Genomic DNA, 27,305 nt, shown 5'->3' on the forward strand with positions numbered 1-27,305 from the left:
GGTACTTTTCCCATATGCTTGATGTAGCTAAATTTAAAACTCAAATGCCATCAATAATATGGGTTAGATAAATTAATTATTTCATATTCCAGAAATGACCACTACGCAGCCATTTATAAGGTGATAGCAGAGCCAAATTATTTGACATAGAAAATGTCCATGATGTATTACTAAGGGAAAATGCAGATTATAGAACTGTACAGCAGGGTCTATCTACCAATTGAAAAGAATTATGCCTAAATATTATAGCTAGTGACCTCTAGATGGTAGCATTATAGACAGTTTCATTTTCTTTTTACTTAGGTGCGTTTTCTGTAATGAAAATAATTATATGTGTTAAATATTGAAGTGAAAACTTCATTCCACTGACGTTACTCTCATATAATAAATCACCCACTTTTTTCCTGTTACATAATGTCTTCCTTTTAGAGATCTGTTAGGTACTCAGCTGGCCGTCTCCAATGTGGTGGAACAGAGAGAAGTAGTGTGTCCTTCCACCAGACCAGAGGTAGGCCAGGGCGATGAGGACAGATCATGCCTGAGCTTGATGTGCAGGCTGGCATCAGAGCGTGCAAATTGGAGTAGGGCAAAATTTCAAGGCTGATGGAAAAATCTATTGCCCAAGGAGATAGAGATCCCTGGTTCTTTGAATGACAATGCCAAATATCAGCAGTCCAGAAGCCTGAAAGTTCCAGGAGAGCCTCATAACAGTCCAGATTTTTTTAGGCTGGAAAGGATTTGTGGAAAGGAATTAGCTCAACAACTTGGCTTCATCCTTAAGAAACCTGAGGCTCAGTGAAGACAGAGGGTGGAAAGGGCATGGGAATAACAGTCACCATGTATTAGTATTGTGAACTTTATGTTCCCTTCAAAACTATCATGCTGTTACTATTTTCGACATACACAGAAAATAAAACAGAATGGGTAGGAGTTGTTTGAGGCTACAAAGTTAGCAAGACAGGCAGCCCCATCTGCCCCCACAACTGGTGCCCTTTAATCTACCCCCCCCCCCAACCACAAAGGTCACTGGGGACAGAGAGAGGAGATGACTGACTCCCAAACCAAAGCTCCCCTGAGGGCTCGGTGCTTTGACCACAGGGGCTTCAGACCTATGCAGTGGGTTCTGCTTTCTCCTGGACATTCTCCGGGAGTGTCCAGTCCCAGCACAAATTGGATCGGAGGGCCAGAGTCTCTGACACATCTGATTCCATAGACGCACATATCCCCTGGAGCTGCTACAGCCAGGTTGCTGGGGAAAGGCCCTTTTCCTCAGTGTCCTTCCCTGTCCCCTTCTCTGGAGAGTCTACCTACAACAGTCAGGGCATGGACTCAGACAGAATGAGAGCTCCCGTGGAGTCTTCCAGTCATGATTGTGGTTTTATCAGTTCAAGTTAGGGGTTCTCAACCTCGGCACTATGGACATTTTGGGCCAGGTGATTCCTATTGCTGGGGGCTTTCCTCTGCATTATGGGGGTGTTCAGCAACATTGCTGGTCTCTACCCATTAGATGCTAGTAGCTCCCTCCTCCAAGTCCAGGTCATCACCGTAAAAACGTCTCCAGACATTTGCTCTGAAGACAAATCTCCCCGAAGTGAGAACACTGGTTTGGAGAAATGTCCACACTCTTTCTCCTCCCCAAACACCCTTAAAAAAACTAAATGAAAACCTAGGAAGGAGAATCACACACCTTTTCTGGAGGCTAATTAGGCCCTTATCTGCCTCTTGTGTGCGTATGGAGATGCCCAAATAGTGAGGGTTTTACCTGATTCAGTGAGGTAATGCCCCCTCCTTTCCACTTTTTAGGCTGCCTTTACTTATTTCCTTACCATTCATCTGCCTCTTGATGTTTTTATTTTCTGAGCTTTTACATGGAGAAGACCCTTGTTTAGAATTTTTTAATTCTGTCAGCCCTTGCTTCCTAGATTCCTTTAAATCTTTTCTGTACCCCTCCTGTTACCCTTCCCTCCTGTTTCCCAGCCAGTTTTGTCATTCTTCGTAAAGACAGAAGGCTGGCTGAGGTAGAGTTCGGGGGCCTGCGTCAGGTCTGTGCCCCTTCTTTGTCATCCTTTCATTGTCTCATAGTCTCGAACAACTCACACAACTCACATACCCTCTCTGAGACTCAGTTCCTCATCTATAAATAGGGGGAGGCTTGCCCGCCTTTCTTACCTCACTAGATTGTATTAAGGGTCAAATGATGGAATAGATGTGAAAGTGCTTTGCAAAGAATAAAGGGACATAATTTATTAAAATTATCATTATTATGACCAATTGCCCACATCATTTAAGTTACAGATGGGACAGATGAGCTTTTTATCACGTGGTCTCAGGCTCTCTCTTCAGCCTTGCTTGGCACAGGGAAGACACATTTGCCCGGAGTCTGGGAGCTGGCTCTATGACCTAGACTTGCCCTGTGTTTGTCACTGCCCTTCTTTGAACTCCAGGTTTCTTGTCTAGTTCAAGCAGAGGATTTGGCTGGATACCCTGATGTCCCTCCCCTCTTTCTCCCTAGCAGACTAATCTGTGGGATGAGGTGTTGCCTCCACGGCAGTGATTAGAGTAACTGGCCTCTTCCAGTTTACCTCAATTTTTATTCTGTCTTCTAAACTGCATTTGGGATGCTGACACCTGGAATAACACTGAGCATTTTTCTAGGAGACCCTCGAAGAGGAGAAGGATCACCTCAGAATTCCCTCAGGAGAATTTTTCAAATTATCCAATTCCATATTCACTTCTGACCTCTTGGATGGCAGCATACTTCAAGTTCCACTAAACTAGAATACTATATGGAAGCAAGATAAGAGGACCACCCCCAGGAGTTTCTACAGGATTATGTGGGAAGTAAGTAGAAGCCCGCTAGGACAGTAGGTGGAAGGCGTGCCCACTGTAAGCTCACTAATGCCCTTAGGATGTAAGAGCAGGAGCTAGGGGCTGGCTGGGCTGAGCTCAAGGGGTTGGTGGAAGGTCAGACCCAATCCTCAGCCCAGTGCTGCTCAAAGACCTTTCTGAGTTGATAGAAATATTCTGATCTACATTTTCTTTTCTTTATTTTTTTAGCAGCCCTCTTGAGGTGTAATTGATACACACAACGGTATATGTTTAATGTGCACAATTTGAGAGTTTGAATGTATAAAGATGTTCATGGTACCATCACCACAATCTAGGTGTTAAAACACCCAGCACCTCCTAATGAATGTTACCTGGGTCTTTTTTTTCTTTTCTCTTTCTTTTCTTTCTCCTCTTTCTTTCTTTATCCTCTTCCTTTCTTTCTTCTCTTTTCCTTCCTTCCTTCCTTCCTTCCTTCCTTCCTTCCTTCCCTTTCTTTCTCTCCCCTCTCCTCCTCCTTCTTCTTCCTCTTCTTTATTTTTATTATTATTATTTTTGTGCTAACAACACTCTAAATTAAATCTACTTTTTTAATAAAAATTTGAGTGCATAATACTGTACTGTTAGCTACAGACCCTGTGTTGTGCCACAGTTCTCTAGAACTTATTGGTCTTGCACAACTGAAACTTTGTATCCAATGAGCAACATTGGTTCATGTGCCCCTCCCCCCAGCCTCTGACAACCACCATTCTACTCCTTGCTTCTATGGGTTTTGACTATTTTAGATATCCCATGTAAGTGGAATAATGTAGTATTTGTCCTTCTGTGGTTGGCTTATTTCAATTCACTAATGTCCTCCAGCTTCATCCATGTTATCATTAATGATAGGATCTCCTACTTTTTAACAGTCTGAAAAATATTCTATTGTACTTATATACTGCATTTTCTTTATCTATTCATTTGTAAAAGGACATTTGTGTTGTTTCCATGTTTGGGTTATTATACCCACTGGGCACATGTGATATTGGGTATTTGAAATATGACTGCTATGACTGAGGAACTGGATTTTTATTGTATTGAATTTTGATTAATTTTATTTAAATTTAAATAACCACATGTGTGTGTCAAAATTATATTCAACTTTCTGGATACCAGGGGCCAAAGGTGCTCAGTGAAGGGGGAGGATGCCATCAATGCTGTCACTAAAGGTTGGGATTCATGTCAGTCAGAGAAAGCAGTGAGATGCCAACTGGCATAGAGCTCCTAGAACACTCATGAGAAAGAAAATTCCTACCTAAGCGTATATTTTCCTACTGCAGTGACATTTATTCATATCTCCTTTTATCTAGTCCCTATAATATACCAAATCTACAAATGAAAACAAAAAAGCAAATCCATCAGATCCATCCTACAGATCAGTGTGGAAGGAAGGAAAGAGGGCATTAGAGCATCTAGCCTAGTCTCCTGGTTAAGCTAGAAGAGAAAAAACCTGGAGTTCAAAGAAGGAAAGCGACCAGCAAGTGTAGGTCACAAATTCATGCCTCTAAACTGCCAGCCAGTGTGTTTTCCCTCATCTCCAATTTCAGATGCAAATAGCAGAGCATCATGTAGAGAGATGTGTGCTGTCAGAAGCACTGTCAGCTCCCAGTATTAAATAAATTGACCTTCTGGAATCTAAGGGTATGAAAAGAGAGGGGAAAAGAACTAAAAAAAAAGAGGGGGGTAAGAAATTGGATTAAGGGGCACCTGGGTGGTGCAGTCGTTAAGCATCTGCCTTCAGCTCAGGGCATGATCCCGGCGTTCTGGGATCGAGCCCCACATCAGGCTCCTCTGCTGGAAGCCTGCTTCTTCCTCTCTCACTCCCCCTGCTTGTGTTCCCTCTCTCGCTGGCTGTCTCTCTCTGTCAAATAAATAAATAAAATCTTTATAAAAAAAAAGAAATTGGATTAAAAAAAAGCAAAATTCCAGGACATATATTTAGGGTATGTTCATTCATATTTTCACCAAGACTTGAGGGATATCAAATCAGTAAAGAAAGAAAGGTGATTATGAATCAGAGTGATTGAAAACCAAGATATTTTATAAAATGGAGAGACATGATTTCAGAATTGAAGAAAAAAGTAATGGAGACACTGGGCAGAATTGGATAAGAAAAGTAAATGTATCAGAATTTGAGAAGTTGGTTCAAATATATTTCCATCGCTCAAGGAAAATAATAGAAATATGACAAAAGAGAAAATAAATGATATGTAGGATCAGATGAGAAATGAAAGAAATCATAAAATTAGAATGAATAATTAATGTTCAAATCAGAAGGTCTCACCCATGAAATTAACGTTATGAAGCTCATAACTAGGATACTAGCATATGGCCTTGTGGCATTCACAGTGAAAAGGGAAAGGAAACAGAATTTGTCATTTTAAGCAGGAAGTAAAATGGGACTATACCTACAGTGGCCAAAAGTTTCTTGCTTCCACTTCACCTCTCCACAGTACTACATGGGACAAGGCCATTCAGATGTGTCAAGCATGACACCACCTATACAAACACCTTCTATTTCCTCCCAAAGCAGTTCGAATAAATTACAAACTCATTACATATTTTCAAAGAAATAAATTCAAAGTCAATATCCCCAGCACTTTTATAGTGGATTTCCAACTCTTAAGGAATAGGTAAGTCATATGTTATCTAAATTATTCCAGACCTAAGTGTTTTATGAGGTAAACGTAACCTTGTGAACTTGCAAAAGACAGTCCAGAAACAAAATTCCAGTCCAATCCCATTTATGAGCACAGGGGTCCAAATTTATACATGCACACACACAAATTACAAGGAAATCTATCACAGTATTTTCAGTAATAATGCCCATTATTTACTTGAGAAATTGTTCAATATTAAGAAATAAATTGACAATTTTTTTTGCAATTCTTGGCATATAATAATAATAGCTCATGCTTAATGAGCACTTACTATATGCCAGGTGTTATTCTAAATGTAATTAAATCCTCGTAACACCCTTTGAGGTCGTTGTTATTGTCCCCATTTTATAGAAAGGGAAGGATTTTGCCCAAAATCCCACAGATAGAAGAGTCGGAGGCAGGATAGGAATACAGGCAGCCTACCCCTGATCTTGAGGTTCTTAACCCTCATGCTGCCCAGCAGGCACATGGTAAATATTTGTTGACCTACATTTATTATCTTTATTATTTGTACTAAGATTATCTCTTACTTCATGCCAACCCCCCCAATGCCAAATGTAATTTCTTAAAATAAAATGCATTATTGTGACTCACAGGTTTCTGTGGGTTGACTGGGAAAGCTCCCAGTTCCATGTGAGATTGTAGCTGAATGTGTGGCTGCACGGGACACCTGGAGGCTTGTTTACAATGTGTCAGCGTCCCTGATGCTTCTCAGCCTCGGCACTAGGCTTGGGCTTCTTACAGATGGTAAACTGTATATAAGTAGCTGCATTTATTCAATAGCCCTTAGCTTCCTAGAGGTGGGAAGTGGAAGCTTCTAGGCCAATTGATGGCATCCCAAGTGGACACAGTATCACTTCCACCACATTCCTTGGGACAAGCAGTCAAAGGCTCCCTCTGGATTCAAAAGGACATAGAGGACATAAGAAACAGGCTCACCTGTGGGTGGGGAGTGGCAGTAGCCCACGACAGAAGAGCAGGCGTGACCTGCCACAGTTACTATTCTTATTTAATAATGCAAAAGCAAAGCACTATGCAGTGATAGTGGAAAGGAAGACTCCTTCCTTCCATATTTGCCCTCATCTTTTTGGTTTGCCTCAGCTCTTTCCAACTGGCAACCACGTTCATTCCTTTGCCTCCCAGGTCCCTTATGGAAACATAAACAAAAACAAATGTATATCCTTCTCTTCCTAGTTCTTACACAAAAGGGGGCACATTGTATACACTAGCAATCATCTTAAATCTTGGAGAACTGCCTGTATTAATATGTACAAAGAGAGAAAAGGGGATAGAAGGAAAGGAGGGGGGAGAAAGAACGGGGGAGGAAGGAAGGATAGAGGATAGAACTTAGAAACTACATACCAACAACAACGACAAAAAATGCGAGTTCACACTACATTATTAATGACAGTTCTCTCTCTATGGAGCAATTAATGCAATTTTTTCCTCTTTTCTGCATTTTCTAAATTTGCTATAATGAACATATGCTACATTTGTGATAAAAATGTTTTCAATACCCAAACCACATGGTTCAATTTTTATTCTGCTCTGTATTTTGTACTTGTCCTTGTGTGCCTGTTTTTGAGAAATTGATCTCCAACCATAGTATAGATAGAAAAAGAGGACTGATGTGGCTTTTTGGGGGGATTTCTCAAACATACCCGCACGTGCTCAGAGAGTTGTACTGTGCCGATTCCCTTTTTCTACAACCTGACCTTCTATTAAACCCATGATATTACCCTATTATAATGAGTATAATCCTTGAGTTATGTACCTAGCACATGCAAGGCAAGGCATTGTGCTCTATGTTTGGATTATGGAGATGGCCAGGAAGAGCATATATACACCTCTCTGGGCTATAATTTGATAAGGGTCATTTAGCAACCTTTTTGGGATCGAAAAGCAAAGACCCATCAATTTTGCCCATAGGCATCCGGGGCACAGTTTGCGTAGCGGGTGCTATTTGAGCTGATTCATCAAACAACCCATTTTTGAAAAAGGTTGGATAAGGCAGTCTGAGTAGGAGCTGTGATCTCTGCTGGGGAGCCTGGTGAGGCACCTTTGTGGATGAAGTGGTAGCAAATGACGCTGCAAATACAGACCAGGCTCCAAGGACAGAAGGGCTTGCAGCCAAACTGAGAAGTTGTAAGTTCTGCCCTTGAGCACTGTAGGGACAGCCAAGGAAGGAGCGTGACCATGTGCCAGGCACCAGATCTGTCTTTCCCCTGTTCCAGCTGCCTTTTGCGCAAGACACAGTGTGTTAATATTTGTTCTTGTAACAGGTACTTTCTGAGTTCAAGGAAATAAATCCTTAAGTTGTTTATTTCATTTACACTCTCGGCAAACTCAAAAGAAGACATTGTGTCCCCTGAGATTTCAGCAGAGGTGAAAACACAGGTATTAGACTGGGTTCAAAGCTCTCTTGAGACTCCTCTGGGCATCGCTGATGGGTATAACGCACTTTGCCTCCAAAAAATAAAATAAAAAATAAATAATCACACTGAATTGTAATTCTTGGTGCTCCCTCTTTCCCATGGGTAAGAGCCCTGAGAAACTAGGTAGGGACTGTTGTTGGGGTCACCAGGGCACTCAGCCCCATGCCTGGCCCATTCTAGATGCTCAAAGCAAGTTAATTAGCATACGCTGTGAAGCAGGACCGAAACACACATTCTGAACGACAATCTGCAGAAATGAGTCTTATACCAGCTTTATCTCCCTGTTGGTACTCGCGGGTGTCTCTGGCAGGAGGAAAACCAGACAGTGGGTGCACAGAGCACAGAGTAGAAAACCGTGAGAGCTGGTGTAACATTTAGGTGGTGAGGCCAAAATCGTTAGATTCCTACTTTCCTCTGTTCGCTGGAAGCCACTTTTCCCTGATGGCCCAGGGGGAGGGAGAGGAGGCTTGCCAAGCCCAGCCATCATGAGACCATCTGGGAAGACTGGTCTGTTGGAGGTATATGTTTAATGTCTGTCCTTCAGGACCCACTAGGGAGATAGGGGACTTAGAAACTGCTTGAGCTCCTCACAGTTAGAGGGTCCCCCTCGGAGATTTCACAGGCTCGTTCAATGCCTCACCAGCCAAGTTACTGCTCGAATAAGAAGCCTCCCTTAATTCTTCAGCTGGAAATGCACCCCTGTATTTTCTGAATCAGCAAAGCACTTTTCGTTTAAGGATCCCTTAGACCCCTTAGAACACTGCGGCAGGTCAGAGAGAACGCTGGTTTTTAACCCAGATGACCCTGGTTTTGATATCTTGCTGTCCCACGTGCTTGCTCTGTGACCTTGGAAATATATTTATTTGAGTCCATATTGCTTTTATCATTAAAGAGAAGGTACTATTGACTATGGGATTGTTGTGAGAACGAGCCAAAGCTCTGTGTAAATGACTGCTTAGTTATTAGTCAGGCTTAAATTCAAAACCCCATTTCTACCATGTAATCTCTGGGTAAGACTTGAGGACAGTTTCTTAGCCGTTAGATATTTGAGTGTCCTCTTTCTGAAAAATGACATCCACCTTGTATAATGGTTGTAAGAATTAGTGGAAATGTAGATAATATGCCCAGCATGGTTTCTGGTGTCTGGCAGATACCCAAATATGACCACTCCTCTTTTTATTTCTCCGTGATGTTGCCTAGTCTGTCCCACCCTTCAGATGGTGAAAAGACTGTAAAGACTTTTTGAAGGTTAGACGCATGCCTGCTCCCAGCATCTTCAACTTATTGAATAAATAAAACACAAAGATATGCTGAAAAATTATCTGGGCAACCCTGGGGAATAAGAGGAATAAATCCACGGGTGGCTTCCTGTAATGTTAGATTACAGTTAAACTATTCTGAGTGGTGCAAGCCCAGCCTCCGGAGAGTCCTTGCCTCTGTCACCACTGTGTAGACACAATGATGTCACCATGTCCTGAAGCAGCCAGCGCTTCCCAGACTCGGGGCATTTGTGTACTTTCTTTGCCTGGGATATTGTTCCCAGGAATTTCCATCTGGCTGTTTCCTTCTTGCCCTTTGAAAGAGTCCCTCTCGTTGAAAGACCAATTCTTTGGGGAGCTTTTCCCAGGCCGTGCTCTCAGAGTGAGCATTTTCTCCAGTGTTTTTTCCTCACGTATTTTTTCTTTCACATAACTTACTAACATCTAAATTATAGTGGAGCATATTTTTGAGTTTTGCTGCCCAGAATCTTCTTGGTTCAGGATAATTTAAATTTAGCTTTTGAGAAGCTGGGAGGTTTGGGTGAAGCTGACTTCATCCCAGGGCTCCAGGACAGGACTGCACGCCGTAGAACAAAGCAATCATTAAACTCTAGCCCTCTGCTCATGGTGATGGGTTCAAAGATCTCTCTCACTCTCAAATCAGGATAGTGTAGCCAAATGAAACTCAATTCGGGGCCATAAAAAGTGATTTTTATTCCTCTTTCCTATGGACATGAATCAAGAAAGATGTAGAGGCTGGAGCTAAAGTAGTCATCTTCTAGCAAAGAAAGAGAAAGGGAGATGCTAGTGTGCGTGTGTGTGCGTGCGTGCGTGTGTGTGTGTGTGTCTCCTTTATGATTATCATTTAAACACCTGGATCAATCTATTCCTGAACTGGACCCACTGACAGAGTCTTCAGTTACATACCAAATATATAATTGACCCTTGAACAACGCAAAGGTTAGGGACACTGATCCCCTGTGTATTAAAAAAAACCCATGTATAACTTTGACTCCCCCAAAACTTAAGTACTAATAGCCTTCTGTTGACTGGAAGCTTTATGATAATATAAACATTATGATTAACACATAGGTTGCATGTTATGTGTATTATATACTACATTTTTACGTTAAAAAACTGGAGAAAATAAAATGTTATAAAGAAAGTCATAAAGAAGAGAAAATGCATTTATAATACTGTACTATATTCGTCAAAAAGTCTGCATATAAGTGGATCCACAGAGTTCAAGCTCATGTTGTTCAAAAGTCAATGGTATTTCTTTTGATTATCCATTTTGAGTTGAGTTTTCTGGCATGTTCCAAAAATCATCAAGATAGATACGCTCGTTTAGTGTCTGTCTTTACCACTAAGCTAAAGCTTCAGGAGGGAAGAATTAGGTTTCTTTCTTAGTTATATCATTCATGCCTAGTACAGTGGTAGTTACAAAACAAGTTCTTCTAAAATAAGTTCTTTGTTGAATGGATCGATATGGTATAGTGCCAAGCTCCCAGGGGGCTCCGGTCTTCTCTAGATGTGGTCTCACTCAGACATTAGAAGTGTTGTAAAGGCTTGGAAATGGTTGGGTTGGATTTCATAATAGTGACAAGTGTGGAACATCCAGGATGCCAGCATTAGTTTGCAGATTTTTATCAAGTGTTCTGTACCTGGGTAGATCTCAATGAAGGCCCCGTGTTGAGGCAGTTTCTGAGCTCCCAGGGTAGGATAGGCACACTCAACTTCACCAGAAGTCCTACCTTTTCCTGCTGCTCAGATCATTCGGGGACTGCTGACGCTGAGTCCTGGAATCAGAATTTTCAAATTAAAATAAGCCCTAGGGATTCTTTAATCTTATTGTACAGAGACAGAAACGTGTGCCCGTGTGGCTGAAGAACCGGTCGTGCAGCTCACCACACGTCGCTCCACCCCACAATTCTTTATTGCTCCTCTCTTCCTTCCCCCCTTTCTTTCATTTCAAATATCTTCACAGATGACTTTTTCTTTCCCTGTCAGCCACATCCATATGTGGGTGCCATACTTATACTGGCAAATATAACATGATCGTTGCCCTTAAGCATCTCACGATCTATTAGAAAACGGAGAAAAGCCGAAGGACATTTATAACAGCATGTGGTCGTTATTGGAAGTTGTTGAAGCCCATTTGTCAGGCAGCATAGCCAATCTGCTGGCTGAGGGGGATGAGTAATTGTGGTGGGTGGTCGAAGGAAGATTATGGGGGACTTCGAAAAGGTAAAACATGAACTGAGTCCTCAACTCTGCCTCAGGTAGAGGTCACCAAAATATTAAGATTGGAGTTAAGGTGACTTAATAACTAAACATGGCAGGAGTATGGTTAATTATATGCGCAGTGTGGAGAGATGGGAGTGTAGAGGCACGTGGAGGTTGTGTGCAAATGGCCTTGCTGGTCATGCGGGGACTTCTAACATTATCACAGGGACAGCAAGCCTTTGAGAGATTATGAGCGGGGAAGAAGCATGGTGAAACGGGCATCAGAGAGTGACTGCTCTAACTGCCCAGATTGATGGGTGGATAGGACAGATGACAAGCAGAGAGTTAGGAGGCTGTGTCGGTAATCAGGGTGGGGGTGGGGGGCTGGTGAAGGCTGGCGGAGGTGTGACAACACAGACTGCTATGACAAGACACCCTGACATTCTGATGCTCTGCTAGCCTCCCTTCTCCCTCCTTCCCTCACCTTTAATGATTTCTAGATGTTCTGAAGTGGAACCTGGCAGATAGCATTTTAAGGAAAACTGACTTCACAGCCCCAGGTTCCGATCTGATTTATGTATTTTTCTACCAGAAGGAGATGAGATGCGGTACCTTCTTAGGTAATTAATGCTTCAACATGCTGCCTTTGCACAATGAAATTGAAGCGGCTGGAAGCCTCATTTGCAGCCATAAGAATTCAAAGGACACAAGAAGGCTGATTTGTGATTGTTGCTTTTCCTCAATAAAAATTAAACTGATTACAAAGAGCTGACAATGAGACAATGTCTTGCGGAAGTAATGTTTCTGACATTTCGCTGAGTGTTTACCACAAATATTCAAATTTATCATTCTTGACATTCTTTAGAAAAATGGAGATAAAATATTATTTTGGTCCTGCAATATTTGCTTGTATGCACATTTATATGCATGCATAATTGACAGAAAATTAAAAGATTTCTGAGCTCCCCTCATATTCATTTTTTAAATTAAGGACTCTGATGAGAGATCATGGAATTAAGCCCGTAGAGCTTGTACTTTGGATATAAAAAGCATTTAAAGAGTGATAGGTATTTTCTGTAGAGAGAATGTGCCCATTGTTAAAATCCTGGGATTCTTTTGTGAATTCAGCTTTTGGAGAAGAAATATTAACAAAAATAATAGATAACATTCATATGGACCTTGAAAGCTTACAGATATGATCTTATTTAAGTATTTCAATGATCATTTTGATATTTTTACTATCCCATTTCACAGATGGGACCAGAATTGTGCTCCCTGTTTGATATCAGACAAGTTCCTACACTCTCGAGATTTAGTTCCCTTGTCTGTACATGGAATTGATTGTCCTTGTGTCATGGGGCGAGTGTCAGGATCACGCGGTCCAAATAAAGCACAGCACAGCCACTTGTTAGTAATGCTTGTTGATATTATGATAACAACCGCTCCATTTACACTAAGCCACAGTTTAATTCTGACTTTGTTATTTCTGTTTCAATAATCTTGGAGTCATCCTAAATCAAATCATTCCATTGTTATATAGGCTCTTCTTTCACGATATGCTCTTTTGTTTTGTTTTTGTTTTCCTTTCATTCCATTCCCTCTACCATTGGCCCTGTACACAGTTTTACAAAATTTCCCTAATGCTGCTCACCTGGTCTTCCCTCCAGCATCCTTTCCATTCATTTCATCCTCCACGATGACACTGTGTGGACCTTCCAAAACATTAGCTTTGGTTATATTACTTCCCTGATGAATTTTTGTTGTCTACAAAGTTGAGAACATATTCCATCCCTGCCACTCAAGGACTCCTGTATCCAGTTACCTTCTAATTCCTCCCTAAAATTTTTTTTTAATGAGTACTAAAACAAGAACAGCTTTTGCTGATGTAATGTTTTATAATTTATAAAGTGTCTATGGATGCCCATGACATTTGATATGAAAACATTAATTTCTTCTGTCATAGCTATCAGAGACATGTTTAATTGTATTACATTGGAAGTGTAATGGTGTTGCCTAATGGAAAAATGCATTTTATCTCAGATTCTTTAAAAAAAAGTGACTATTTCTAAATAAGGTACACACCTGTTAAGATGGCTAAAATTAAAGAAAAACACCTGACAATTCCAAGTGTTGTGACGATGAGCGGCTACTTGATCGCTCATACATTTCTGTAAAGAATGCAAAATGGTACAACTATCCTGGAAAATAGTTTGGCAGTGTTTAATAAAGTTAAGAATGCATTTCTTATATGGCCTAACAATTCCACCTCTGAGTATTAACCACAAAGTAATGAATAGTTTTGCACACAAACCTTGTCACCAATGTTCAGCTTCATTTATAAAAATTAAAAATAGCAGCTTCATTTCCAATGGCCAAAACCTGGAAACAACCTACATGTCCTTTAGAGAGTGAAGAATTAAACAAACACTAGTATATCCATCCGATGGAATACTATTCAGTAATGAAAAGGAGCAAATTATTGATTGATACAGCAGCTTGATGGCATTTAAGCATGATAAACTGAGTGAAAAACCAATTTAAACTGTGGCAGGGACGCTCAGTCGGTTAAGCGTCTGCCTTCGGCTCATGTCCTGGTGCCCGGGTCCTGGGATGGAGCCCCAAGTTGGGCTCCCTGCTCAGTGGGAAGTCCAATTTCCCTCTCCCTCTGGCCCTTCCCCCTGCTCTCTCACACTCTTTTTCTCAAATAAATAAATAAAATCTTCAAATAAAATGTTGCATACTGTATGATTTTGTTTAACATTCTCAACATGACGAAATTAGAGAGAAAGAGAGCAGATGAGTGGTTGTCAGGGGTTAGAGGGAGGGTGCAACCATTAAAGAAGGAGAATTAGGGATTTCCTTTGTGGTGATGGAATAGTCCTGTATCTTGATTGCGCTGGTGGTTTTACAAAACTGTGTGGGTTACAAAATGTCAGAACCATACACAGACACAAACGCAGAAATGAGTGTATGTGGAAGCCGGTGAATTCTGCATATGGCCTGTAGTTTGGTTATTATTATGTGTGAATGGTTACCATGGTCAATGAAGATGTTATCCCTGGAGGACACTGAATGAAGAGGGTGCGGGAATTTTCCTTGCTCTTTTTGCATCTTTTATGCCAACCTAAAATAATTTCAAAATTTTAAAAAAAAGTTTTTAAAATGTGAGAGAGGTAGTAAAACTATCTCCGTAGCCATAACAAAGATTAAAAAAAGCAAATTACACAGACGGACTTTGGACACAAAACTGTCTGCCCAGCACAGCAGAGGGCTATACCACCATCTTCATTTTCATTAACAGCCGTAGCCAGCATGTGAGAGAGAGCAGAGCCTTTCAAAATGTATGTGTGTATGTATGTATGTATGTATGTATGTATTTTGGAGGTCAACTGACAGAGATTCAGTCTTTAAAGTCTATATTTTAGGCAAATGCTTAAGCCTAGCCTAAAAGCTTTATAAAGCAAAAAGTACTTATGTCCACACAAATAATAGTTAACATAGGACCCAGAATAGAAACCAATCTGGAAAAAAGCCCGGTCGTTCTACTACAAAGATTATTTGTGAGCTGATTCAGAAGTCCTGGTCTAGGAACTGTTTTCAAACTCTTCAAATGTTAGAGAGGAGAAACAAAACAAAACACATCACGCTCACACTCTGACACAAAGCAAGTTGGTTCAACAGACTAAATAAACCTGGGCTTTACTGTGTTGATAGATGTTATAGATTATTTTTTAAATCTTTTTACAGAGAAGAAGCCTGAAGCTCTCAGGACATGCCAGATGCTCTAGAATTTGTAGTGTGTGGCTTGGTGCTATAACCCATTTAAAGGCGCAGATTTCTCATCCCAAAGGGTAAGTTTAATCTCAGTGGTTCCTTCTGCATGTAGTCATTAATTTCTCCATTCATTTGTTGACCAATATGAATTGCTTCTTTATCATGTGCCATGAACCTTACCAGTAGGGGATACAACAATGAACAAGAAAGTGAGACTTCACGAAGCTATTAGAGCGGGGGAGATATTACCCAATAACTACAACAATAATTAAAATTGTGATGTGTACAACACAAGAAACGGGCATGATGTTATAAAAACAAATGACTGGGATGCTGATCGATTCTGGACTTAGCGATAGCTTCCTTTTTTTTTTTTAAGATTTTATTTATTTATTCGACAGAGATAGAGACAGCCAGCGAGAGAGGGAACACAAGCAGGGGGAGTGGGAGAGGAAGAAGCAGGCTCATAGCGGAGGAGCCTGATGTGGGGCTCGATCCCATAACGCGGGGATCACGCCCTGAGCTGAAGGCAGACGCTTAACCGCTGTGCCACCCAGGCACCCCTGGACTTAGTGATAGCTTCCTAAAACCACTGTCCTCTACCCCGTTTCAGATTGCTGTGGAAAAACAGCAGAGATCCCGTGGGATAGATATGGGATGGAAGGGGTGTCTCCATCCCACTCACGACGCCGGATAAGAGGGGTCCCTGAAGAGGGGGAGTGAGGGCAGGGGTGTGGAGGCTGCTGATCTGGAATCGGGCTAGGTAATTTCACTCAGAAATACAGAGGGACAGCCTGCTGGTTCCTGTGAGGTTTTTGAGGTAGCAGGTCTAATACCTTAGCTGGGCATGAACAGCACTCGATTCCCTGAGGAAGAAAGAGAACTGGGGAACCCACAGAGTTGGTAGCTGGAAACGCAGCTGACGTCAGCGAACCGAGCAGAGAACAGGTATGTAGTCTCAGGAGGCTGGTAAGTCAACTGGGAAACTGGCTGGAAGGAAAAGGGTCCTCCTTAAGGCTGAGTTTGACGCCCGTAGGTTAATACCAGCTAGCACCCCCACCTTTCTCAACTTTGACTAATCCCTCAGCCTCCTGCCTAATTTCTTCAACCTTTTCCTCCATCTGTGGGCACTATTTGATCCTGACGTGAGGCAGGAAAAGCTTAAGCTGTGTGAGCTCTCATAGCCAGCTTTCGAAGGTCAGCTTGATAATTGACTACTTCCCTATAAACCTTAAAGGAAACCGGTCCTTCCGGTGTGATTTTGTTTGCCAAGGAATAAAAACAAGTTCCCCAGAGGGCATAAGTGGCAACACTACGACACTTTAAAATGACCTTCCTGACCAACTCTGAACTACCTTTACTCGGCAAACTGTAGTTTGTTTTTCTGCTCAGGACACCAAGAACAGGACTCATGAAGACGCCCTCGAAAGCATCTTCATCTTTCCTTTACCACACTTCTCATCATGTTTTCCCTGCAAAGGTGTGGATATCCAGATGTCATTGAGAGCTCTGATACCTGAGAATTACCATGATAAACATGGAGGTCAAAGTCCCTCGCCCCACCATGAACCATGTCATTCACGATGAAACTAAAATTCAGAGTGATATAAACATTGGGGAAACACAAGTTCCAGGAGTGTTCATGGAGGAAGTTACTGCCAGTGGGGGAATAGGGAGAGCTTCAAAGTGGAGCTGGCAAGTGAGTGACACATTGAAGAACTGATAGGGTAGAAGCCATGCAGTTGCATGACTCAGTGCTCCTCTCAGGAGAACCTGCCGCAAAAGCAGGTGGATTGACGGCTTCCGGCTGCCATACCTTATCTTTGAATCCATACAGCAGCCAACCTGAGGCCATGATTCCCAGCCAATGACTGAACATAATGGGGCACTGGGGCCAGGCTATTTCTTCCCAGTGTGGGACTCTTCTAATGAGCAACTTTGCTCCCAGACTCCCCTTGACCTGGTTGAAACTTTCTCAGAGTTGCAATGTGGTCTATACATATAGTTCTTGTATCTCATCTTCTTTCCTTCCTTCTTCCCGTTTGTGGGCGCAAGAGTTACATCACAGTCTGAAGGCTCTTCCCCCTTCTGCACACGTGTCTCTTTATCCTTCACGGGTGTTTCTGTGGAGGGATTTATTTCCTCAATAAATCTCTTCTACATCTAATCCTGTCTTGATGTCTGCTTCATAAAGGTTCTGATTCAGATAGGGTTTTTGAATGATTGATTTGATTAATGGATGGATTAATCAACATAATCACAGCTCTGCCTAATTTAATGGACATATCCACACCCAAGTATCAGTCATGTGTGGGATTTCCCTTGGTTCCTTAAGAACTGAAGCCGGAAAACATCTAGGCCTGTAACAGCACTCGAGCTGGTCTGAAGGGTTAACATGCTTCAAGGTAACGCACTCCTTGCCTGCTGACTTAAGGTCCTTGATCGGTAACAGAACTCATGTATTTACTTCCTTGAGATTTGAAGACCACTGGCCCTGGGGAATGAAGGACCAGAACTTTCCCAGGCTACAGAGGCCAGCAAGTCTGTTTGAAGTCCCCTTAGTTTTCTGATTAGCTCAGCAATCTTTGAGCAGAATGTTTTTCTTTTTTAAGGTCACACAAATGACTTTACTGACCTCCCTTTGTGCATCTGTAGGCCTTGCCCTCCTTTGCAGAAAGAGCAGGGTACTCTTGCACAGCCCCTGGGTACCAGGGAACGAGACCTTCATGCACACACACAACCCCTCTGCTTCCCCCCCCACACCCCAATCCTGGAGACCAGGGAACTAGAACTTCTTGCACAACCTCTGAGTACCGACTCTGTAGCTGACATCATGGAGTCTGCACGTAAGCAAGAAACGTCACAGACCCCTGTACTCCCTTAGCTGATTAAACCCCTTTAAAAATCTGTGGGCCAGGCAGAAACCTGGGAGTTGGCCTTTGGGCAAGAGTCTGCCTTCTCCCCAGGCAGCCAGCCTCCTGAAGAAAGTTCATATCCCCTTCCAGTCAAAACTCGTCTCTTCAGTATTGGCCTTTCACGCCATGGGAAGCTGAACTTGGGTTTCAGTAGCAGGATGTGCCAAGTGGTAAAAGGGCAGCCACACTGAAGTCACTTTGCGTTCTGAGTGGTGGCCCTTGAGGCCTCGGTCCTACTTACTCTCAGATTTCCCTCAGACCCTCTCAACCCCAATCCCATCTAACTAAGGAGCAGAATCTGCCTCCTTCCTCTAAGGACAGTTAAAAATTTTCATACCTTTATCCCCTCAGGCTTGGTGTCCTAGGTACAGGACCTCAGAAGTCTTTATCTTGGTCTCTCATCAACCTATTCATTCGTTTAATAAATCCTACCTGAGGACTTGTAGAAGAGCGTTATTAAGTTCAGTGAAAGAGAGTAGACTTTGGAGCCCAAATGCCTGTGTAAAGAGAAAGACAAATACCAGATGATTTCAGTAATATGTGGAATTTAAGAAACAAAACAAATGAACTTAGGGGAAGGGAAGGAAAAGTAAGATAAGATGAAAATAGAGAGGGAGGCAAACTATAAGAGACTTTTAACTCTAGGAAACAAACTGAGGGTTGCTGGAGGGGAAGTTGGTGGAGGGAAGGGGTAACTGGGTGATAGGCATTAAGGAGGGCACTTGATGTAATGAGCACTGGGTGTTATATGCAACTGATGAATCATTAAATTCTACCCCTGAAACTAAAAAAATAAAAATAAAAAATAAAAATAAATCTCAGCCCTACCATTTCAATCAACAGGACTTAAATTCTCTGTGACTCAGTTTCCTCATCTATAAAAAAGAATAATAAATTACCTGTCCTATGGAGAGAATATAAAATATCATAAATATAAACATTTAGAATAGAATCTGCTACATAGAAAGTATTCATAAAAGTGATTATTAGGCAGTATTTCTATGTGCCATAATCTGTGCCAGGATTTGGAAATGCAATAGTTAATAAAAGAGACAGCCCATGCCTTCAAGGAACTTTTGTTTTAGTAGAAAAGGAAAAAAAAAAAACCACCCAAAAACAAAAACCCAAAAATCCAAGAACATTAAATACGTATTAATTAAAAATTATATACTTCGGCATGGTATTTAGTGCTGTAAAGGAGAAGGGGGTACTGGGCTGGTATAGTACTACATAATTTGGGGGTCAGAGACAGCCTTTCCTTTGGGGAAGAACAAAACAGGAGGAGACAAAAGCATTTGCAAAGACCCTGTGGCAGACAGGCAGGGGCTTAGAGTGTTGGAAAATGAAAGAAAAAATAAAAGAGCAACATATGCACCCCAATGTTCATAGCAGCATTGTCCACAATAGCTAAATCATGGAAGGAGCTGAGTTGCCCTTCAACAGATGACTGGATTAAGAAGATGTGGTCCATATATACAATGGAATATTACTCAACCATCAGAAAGAACGATTTCTCAACATTTGTAGCAACATGGATGGGACTGGAGGAGATTATGCTAAGTGAAATAAGTCAGGCAGAAAAAGACAATTATCATATGGTTTCTTTCATTTATGGAACATAAATAGTAGGAAGATCAGTAGGGGAAGAAGGGGAGGGGGGTAAACAGAAGGGGGAATGAACCATGACAAACTATGGACAACTAGGGATGTACTGTATGGTGACTAACATAATATAATAAAAAAATATTATTATAAAAAAAAAAGAGCAGGGTATCTCAACAAATATATGCATCCTAGAAATCTATGCTCACATATATTCCAGACATATTCTAGGGTGGCTTCTTGGTGCCACCTTCACGTTTTGGCCTGGCTCCCTGCTGAGGTTTAATATTAGAATCCACCTGGCCTTTTACATATGGCAGCCCCACCTTTACCCCCACATTACACCCAGGTATTTTTTGTGGTAATTGCTCTAACCATTTCCTGGGTATGAGCCAATTGCTACTCTGTGCTTGTCCCTGTGCTTATCCAACCCATCACTCTGAGAAGCATCCAACTTAGAAGATAAGAGCACAAACTCTGGATCCATTTCCCAAATTTCCCACCATCACTTGACCTTGGACTAGCTAGTTACCTGCCTGTGCTTCATATTACTCATCTGTAAAATGGCGGTTACAAATATTGTCCAGTCCATAAGTCTACTGTATTTGATGGCTTAGCATAAATGAAATAGGCCTATACTTGCCAGCCTGTCAATGCTAGCCGTTATTGTTATAAACACCGTCATTATTATATAGGCTCCTGTTCTTCCTTCGGGGTTCTATCTTTGGGGACACTGCCGGTGTTTCATTGTGTCTGTGTGAGCCTCTCCTTCGTCTTCACTCGTAGACAGTCTCCCACTGACTTCCCCAGCCTGGGTTTTGGGCCAATCAGGAGAGGAAAGTTCCGAGTGGCACTGGGAATGCCTAAGTGCTCACATGCGGGCACAAGGGTACATCCAAACACACCCTCTACCTCTTTCCCTCCTCGGTGCCACCTGAAATGGTGCATCTTCCTTCACTCTAGGTTCCATCTCTTGCTGTGTTGATATTCTTCCCTATGTCCCAATAAATGATAATTTTAGGGAAAGCAACTGACATTTTAAATAATCACGATCTTCAGTAAAATGGCACTAATTTTAATGCTTTCAACCGCTGCTCCTTTTCGAGGCACAAAGCAGCCAGATTTCCTTTTCACTGAAGAGCTTGCTAATGTGATGACATCCAAACCATCGGCTGCCTCCCACGCGGATATTGGCAGCTGGGGTGCTTTCAGCGCGCGCCACAGTTACGGCCCCTCTCCATTTGCCTCTCTTGCAGATTAGATTGAAATGGTAGCGTTTCACTCCAGTTGAGACCAGGGGGTTCTGCGGACTGACAGATATAATTATCATGTTTGCTTCCCGGCATGTGGTATCTAAGTAATAGTCTCCATATTTATCCCTCGTTAATCAGGAAAGAGTCCAATCAGTTGGAGAGGGTTTTTTCAAAGCGGGCCCTGCCTGGAGAACTCATCCAGGAGTGATGGTTCTCATTTCTGATATGAGGCTGCTGTCTTGCCCCAGTTCATTTGGCCGGTGAGGGGGGCACAGAGTTCACATGAAGGAAGAAGCCAAGACATGAAGCAGCTTTATAAATGGCGGGTGCATTTGTCACAGTTATTTTGATTTATGTTGTGCTTGACTTGAGGAGATGGAGGGGGCCTTCAAACATAAGTGGTCCAACCCCCATTCTCTCACACCCCTGAGAAGGGCAGTCCAATCTCTCCTTGGATGTCTTCCATGAAGTATGGCCACCCAACTATCGCAAAGAGTCAGAGACTGGAAAGGTAAGTGACAAGGCCAAAGAGAAAGCCCACATGAGTGCTGCTCCTAATAATAGTAATTAATGGTGGTAGTAATTGTAATAATAGTCTAACGTTGGACCATTGTTTATTCCAGACCAAGCAACTTTCAAGGGCCTTACGTGAATCATCTTATTTAAATTTTTCTGTAATCCCATGAGTCAGGTGTCTTTTATTTCCTTAATTAAAAAATGTGGCTTAGGGGCGCCTGGGTAGTGCAGTCGTTAAGCGTCTGCCTTCAGCTCAGGGCGTGATCCCGGTGTTCCGGGATCGAGTCCCACATCGGGCTCCTCCTCTGGGAGCCTGCTTCTTCCTCTTCCACTCCCCTGCTGTGTTCCTTCTCTTGCTGGCTCTCTCTCTGTCTGTCAAATAAATAAATAAAATCTTTTTTAAAAAATGTGGCTTAAAATATTAAGAAAATTCCTCTGGGTCAGGCAGTGGTCGAATGACAGAACTACAATTGTCTGAAGATTTTTTTCTTAGCCACAATGCCATGCTGCCCTCCATGTACCCCTTCATGTACTCAGATCACCAGTTCAAGGAGAACATGCAGGAGAGAGGGAGTTTGGCTTGGTGTTTCCTTAGGAAAAAAGTCTGTAATAAATAGTGAAAGATCACATGAGCTCAGGCAGAAATGAAAGTTCAACCCAAACAGAAGTTAAAAGTGGAGAAACACAGCTAGCTAAGTTTGATTCTCCAATCGCTGTGTGTCTTCTGGGGAGGCTCATCAAATGGCCCACTACCTCTTTATCTGTTAATTTTATTTTGTTTGTAAGCTCACTGAGCAGAAACAAGTCTCTTCTCTGTGGCACGCCCGTAAAAGTTAAATAACGCTTCTATTTAAAAACACGGGGAGGATTCATTCCATTTTCTTTGGAGACTTAGTCACCACTATCCTACCTCTAGTGTGACCATCTTAAATAGATTTTATTCTCCCAGTGGGTATGGTAAGTCTGTTCCAATTAGTTGGGATGTTTTCCTGAAAGAAGAAAGGGGCAATCTGAGCCACACTGTATGTTTTAGGCTTTCCTGGAAAGGGGAACATGAATGCGGACATTTCTTCAAACAGTAGTTCAGTGTGTTCAAGCATTATTCTGAGTAGCTTACCCCACAGCAACCTGTTGAAGTAGGTGTCCTGACGATCCACAGCTTACAGAGGAGGAAAGTGCAGTGCAAGAGAGGATGCACTTGAACAAGGTCATAGCGCCGGTGTGCCGCGGAGCTAGGATGCTTACAATCTTGCTGTAGACCCAGATATAAGAACTGCGGGGAGAATGCCAGTTATGTGTAAAGGGGGACATAGAAGTCCTCTCTGAGGAGACATCTGAGCTGAGACCTGAAGCATGGGAAGGAGCGGGGAAAAGAGCATTTTGAGCCGAAAGAACAAGTACCAAAGCTCCAGATGAGAACTACCACTTTCAAGGAAGAGCAAAGATGTCATGAGGGTTCCAGGAGGCTGTCTGAATAAGCCGTAGAGCTGAGATTCAAATTCATGCAGTGTGCTTTCCAACCCCATAGCAACCACACTGTTAACTGACTCTCTCAATCCTATTGAGTGCTGCAGGGACTCCCGAGTAAGAATAAGACACAGAACTGCCCATTGATTTTGCATTCTGGAGACCTTAACAAGAGTCATATCCTCGGCATGGTGGTTGGCAGAAACCAGATAGGAAAGGTGGGAAGAGTAAATAGTAGACTGTGAAGAAGAGACAGCAAGTGTCAATAACTTTCTCAAAAAGTTTGTTTGTTTGCTTTTTTTTTTTTTTTTCATTTTTGAGACTGCCAGAGGAGAATGTAAGGTCAAGAGAGGGTTTGTGAAAGGAGAAAAAAAAATGTGTGAATGCTGATAAAATTGATCCAGGAGAGAGAGAATGAGTCGTGATGCGTGAGAGAGAAATTGATTATGTCCAGAAACATTGGTGCATGATTTGATTCTTAGCCTTTGGCTAAAAGGGATTTATGGACATCTAGGAACTGTGGATATATGTTCCATCCTGTTTATCTTGTTTCCATACTGTGCCCATTCCTCATTTGGGTGAAGCCAAGTACGATCGATATATAATATACATGTTGCTTTTATTGGCAGTGGTTTTATTTTTTTTCCCCAAAGCTCATTGATTGATTCTCTCCTTTGTGATAATTAAATGAGATAATCAGCCAATTAACTTATTATCTCATTCTCTCAACAAATATGTTTGACCATCTTCAATATGTCAGATACCATAACAAATGGAGTGATATAAAGATGGATGATATAAACATAAAATGGCCGCTCCTAAGAAGTTCTCACTCTTAAGGGATACAATGCAATATTCTACACCACACATTAACAATGCTTTGTTCAATCAATGTAAGTTTTCTTTTTTTATCTGTGGGATTGGAAAGACACAGATATGTAAATCGATGAGTTAGAATTTCAAGCATTTTTAGAGATCTTTCCCCTTATCTTCTGTCCCTTTCTTTTTATCTCTTCTTTTCTTAAATGTTCATATATATACATATACCCATATATATATGTGTACCCATACATATATATATTCAATTATGTATATTATAATGAATATATAATATGTTATACCTGAAAAAAGTATATATACATATGTATATATATCTCCAGAATATGTAATGAGCTTTTACAAATAAATAATAAGACTAATTTCCCAATTAAAAATTGGACAAATGACTTGTACAGACACTTCACACACACACACACACACACACACACAAAGATATATAAATGACCAATGAACATATAAAAAGTTACTTAAGATCATTAGTCATCAGGAAAACACAGAGAGATACCGGTACACATTCTCAGGAATAGCTCAGATTGGAAAGACTGATGGAAAATGTCAGTAAGGATGTGTACCAGCTGTAATTCTCATACATTACCAGGAAGTTGGAGTGGGTATGTAAAATCCTACAACCAATTTGGAATACTACTTGGCAGTCCAACATATATCTGCCTAAAAACCCAGAAACTCCTGCACCTAGTTATCTACTCAAAATAAATAGGAAGTCATCACACAAACATTTCTCAAGAATGTTTACAACAGCTTTATTCGTAAGAGTCACAATTCAAACATCCATCAATACTTCAATCAATAAACACATTGTGGTCTGGTCATATAAAGGAATACTATTTCTTAATGACATGAACAAACAACTGATCTATATAACATCATGGCTGAGTCTCAAAAATATTATTATAAGACAAAGAAGCCAAACACAAGAGGGTACACACCATGTGATTCCACTTATATGAAGTCAAAACCAATCTATGGTCATAGAAATGAACACAGTGTTTATCTGTGGGGTTGAGGTTTGACTAGAATGGGCACAAGGGAAGTTTCTGATGGAAAATGGCCCAAATCTTGGTTGGGGTGGTGTGACATGGGTATAAAAATGGTCAAAACTCAGCAAATTGTACACTGAGCATGGTACACAGAATTTCAAGAAAATCTGTGACTTTTGTCTCTTCTGTGACTCCCATGATTTCCTTATGATAGAGGACAAAGAAGAGATTTTTTAGGTGGCCCTAATATCATCACAGGATTCCTTGGAAAGTGTAGAGTTTTCTCCACTTGGTAAGACAAGGAGAAATCAGAGAGCTTTGACACATGAGAAAGATTTAAGGTACCTTTGCTGGTTTGAAGATGGAGGAGGCCATATGACAGGGAACACAGAGGGTCTCTAGAATTGGAAGGCTGACTGACAGCCAGCAAGAGTATGGGGACCTCAGACCTACAGCTGCAAGGACTGCATTCTGCCATCAGCCTGAAGAGTTGAAAGTGAATTCTTCCCCAGGGCCTCCAAACAAGAGCCTGGCTGATATTTTGATTTTGGCCTGTGAGACCCTAAGTAGAGAATCAAGCTGACCTCATGCACATGTCTGACCACTTGTAAGATAATAAATGGGTGCGTTTAAAGCCATTAACTTTGTGATAACTTGTTATTTGGCAATAGAAAGCTGGCACATTTACAATCACCGTATGTACATGTTACCTCTCTCTCTCCATATGTGTATGTCTACTTCAAGGAATTTAGGCAGATTTAGAAACAGTGATTTTTAATAGAAAACACACAGATAAGAAGCTGAGTTTATCTCATGGTTGTAGATACAGTAAGAGACCTCTGCTTCCCCAGCTGGTGAGGAGTACAAACACAGGACTCTTAAACAGAGCTCTTTGCATTTCTAGAAAAGATAAATGTATGTTTAGGGGCAAAAATATTTTTGTTTTCCTAAAGTTGTTCTTCTCCAGTTTTCCTATAGCTAACATTTATTGAGCTCTTACTGTGTACTAGCCATGCTTTTAAGCTCTTTCCACGTATTAACTTACGCAATCCTCACAAAAACCCTTGGAGGTACACAGGCACTTTCACCACCTCCAGTTTATAGTTTACTTCACTGCAGGATAATACACAAGTTACACAGTGAGGTGGTCTCACTCTGGAGCCCCAGCTCTTAACCACAGTGCCATATTTTGCCCCATTGAAAGTAGAATTATCCCTGTGTCCTTCTCTCACACCCCAAATTCAACCCATCAGAGCCTCCTAGTGGCACTGCCTTCTAAGCATATCCCACCCCATCCAAGCCACCATCAAACCTCGCCTAGACCACTGGGAAAGCCCCCTCACTGCCCTCCCTGCTTCTGACCTTGACCCCATCCAAGGGGGCTCATTTGGTCCAATCAGCTCTTTTCTTTCCTCTGCTTAAAACCCTCTGATGGCTTCAAGTGCAGTTAGAATAAGGATCTAACAGTAGCTTCCAGGGAACATTTGGCAGTATCTAGAGATGTTTTTGGGTGTCATGCCTTCAGGGTGGGAGTGTTCTTGGTATCCAGCGGGTAGGGGCCAGAGATGCTATTAAGCCTTCTGAAATGCACAGGTTATCCCCCAAAACAAAGAATTATCCAACTCACAATGTCAGTAGTGTTGAGGTGAGAGCCCCTGTTCTGTTGGACATAGCAACAAATTCAACGCGGAGAGTATCGCATACCTTCCAGCCCTGGTATTTAAGAGCGCCCGGGCTCTCGCCAAACTGCCATGGGGATACAGCAGTCGGCAGGCTGGGGAAGTCAGACATGCAGCCTCACTCCAACACAGAGCGGCGAGCTTGCCCTGAGCTGAGACTGAAATCCTGAGACTCTGCAAGTGGCAAATTGAATTCTGAAGAGTGATGACACAAAAGAGGAACATTCTTCAAAGACACCATAAAGGAATGGCTGCCGCGGCTCTGACCGCAGGAACACCTGCTTTTCTCCTGCTGCTCCTGATCGTTGCTCATCCACGCTCAGATGTCAATGACTAACATGGTAGCGCATTTATATAAGGATTGATTTTTAGTAACATTCTTTTCTCATAAGATAATACGATTTTAATGTAAAAAATGGTTGGGAGATCTTTTTTTTTAATATTAAACACCTAAAAAACAGGGAAGAAGAAAAAAAATATAATTCCACTACTCAGAAATAACCACTGATAATACTTTGGGGTGTGTGTGTGTTGTGTGTGTGTGTGTGTGTGTAAAGGGCATGTTTTATCATGAACATTCTCTCGCGTCATTAAAATGTTGAAGACTATTGTATAATATTCTACCTTATGACAGTGTTGTTGATTTCAGGCTCTTCCCAGTTTTGTCATTGGGATGAATAGCACCCACTTCACTGGTCCATTGTCAGAATGAATGGAGAGACTGTTTACTCAACAAACGTGAGATGTTTTCTACGTGTCAGACCTATACTAAGTGCTGTGTGTAAACCATGAATAAAATAGGACTTCTGCATTCCA

The 27,305-nt window shown here is 41.7% G+C and overlaps 1 long non-coding RNA gene across 1 annotated transcript; it reads left to right on the forward strand.

Moving 5' to 3' along the window:
• The first annotated feature begins 2,661 nt into the window (after positions 1-2,661).
• On the forward strand, positions 2,662-27,305 carry LOC148109606 (uncharacterized). Its single transcript, XR_015725410.1, has 3 exons — positions 2,662-2,841; positions 15,193-15,296; positions 27,139-27,305. It is a non-coding gene; the product is annotated as an uncharacterized LOC148109606 (long non-coding RNA).

Source organism: Ursus americanus, chromosome 8 (assembly GCF_024610735.1).
Source record: "Ursus americanus isolate L20-20 chromosome 8, mUrsAme1.1.p, whole genome shotgun sequence".
NCBI lineage: Eukaryota > Metazoa > Chordata > Mammalia > Carnivora > Ursidae > Ursus > Ursus americanus.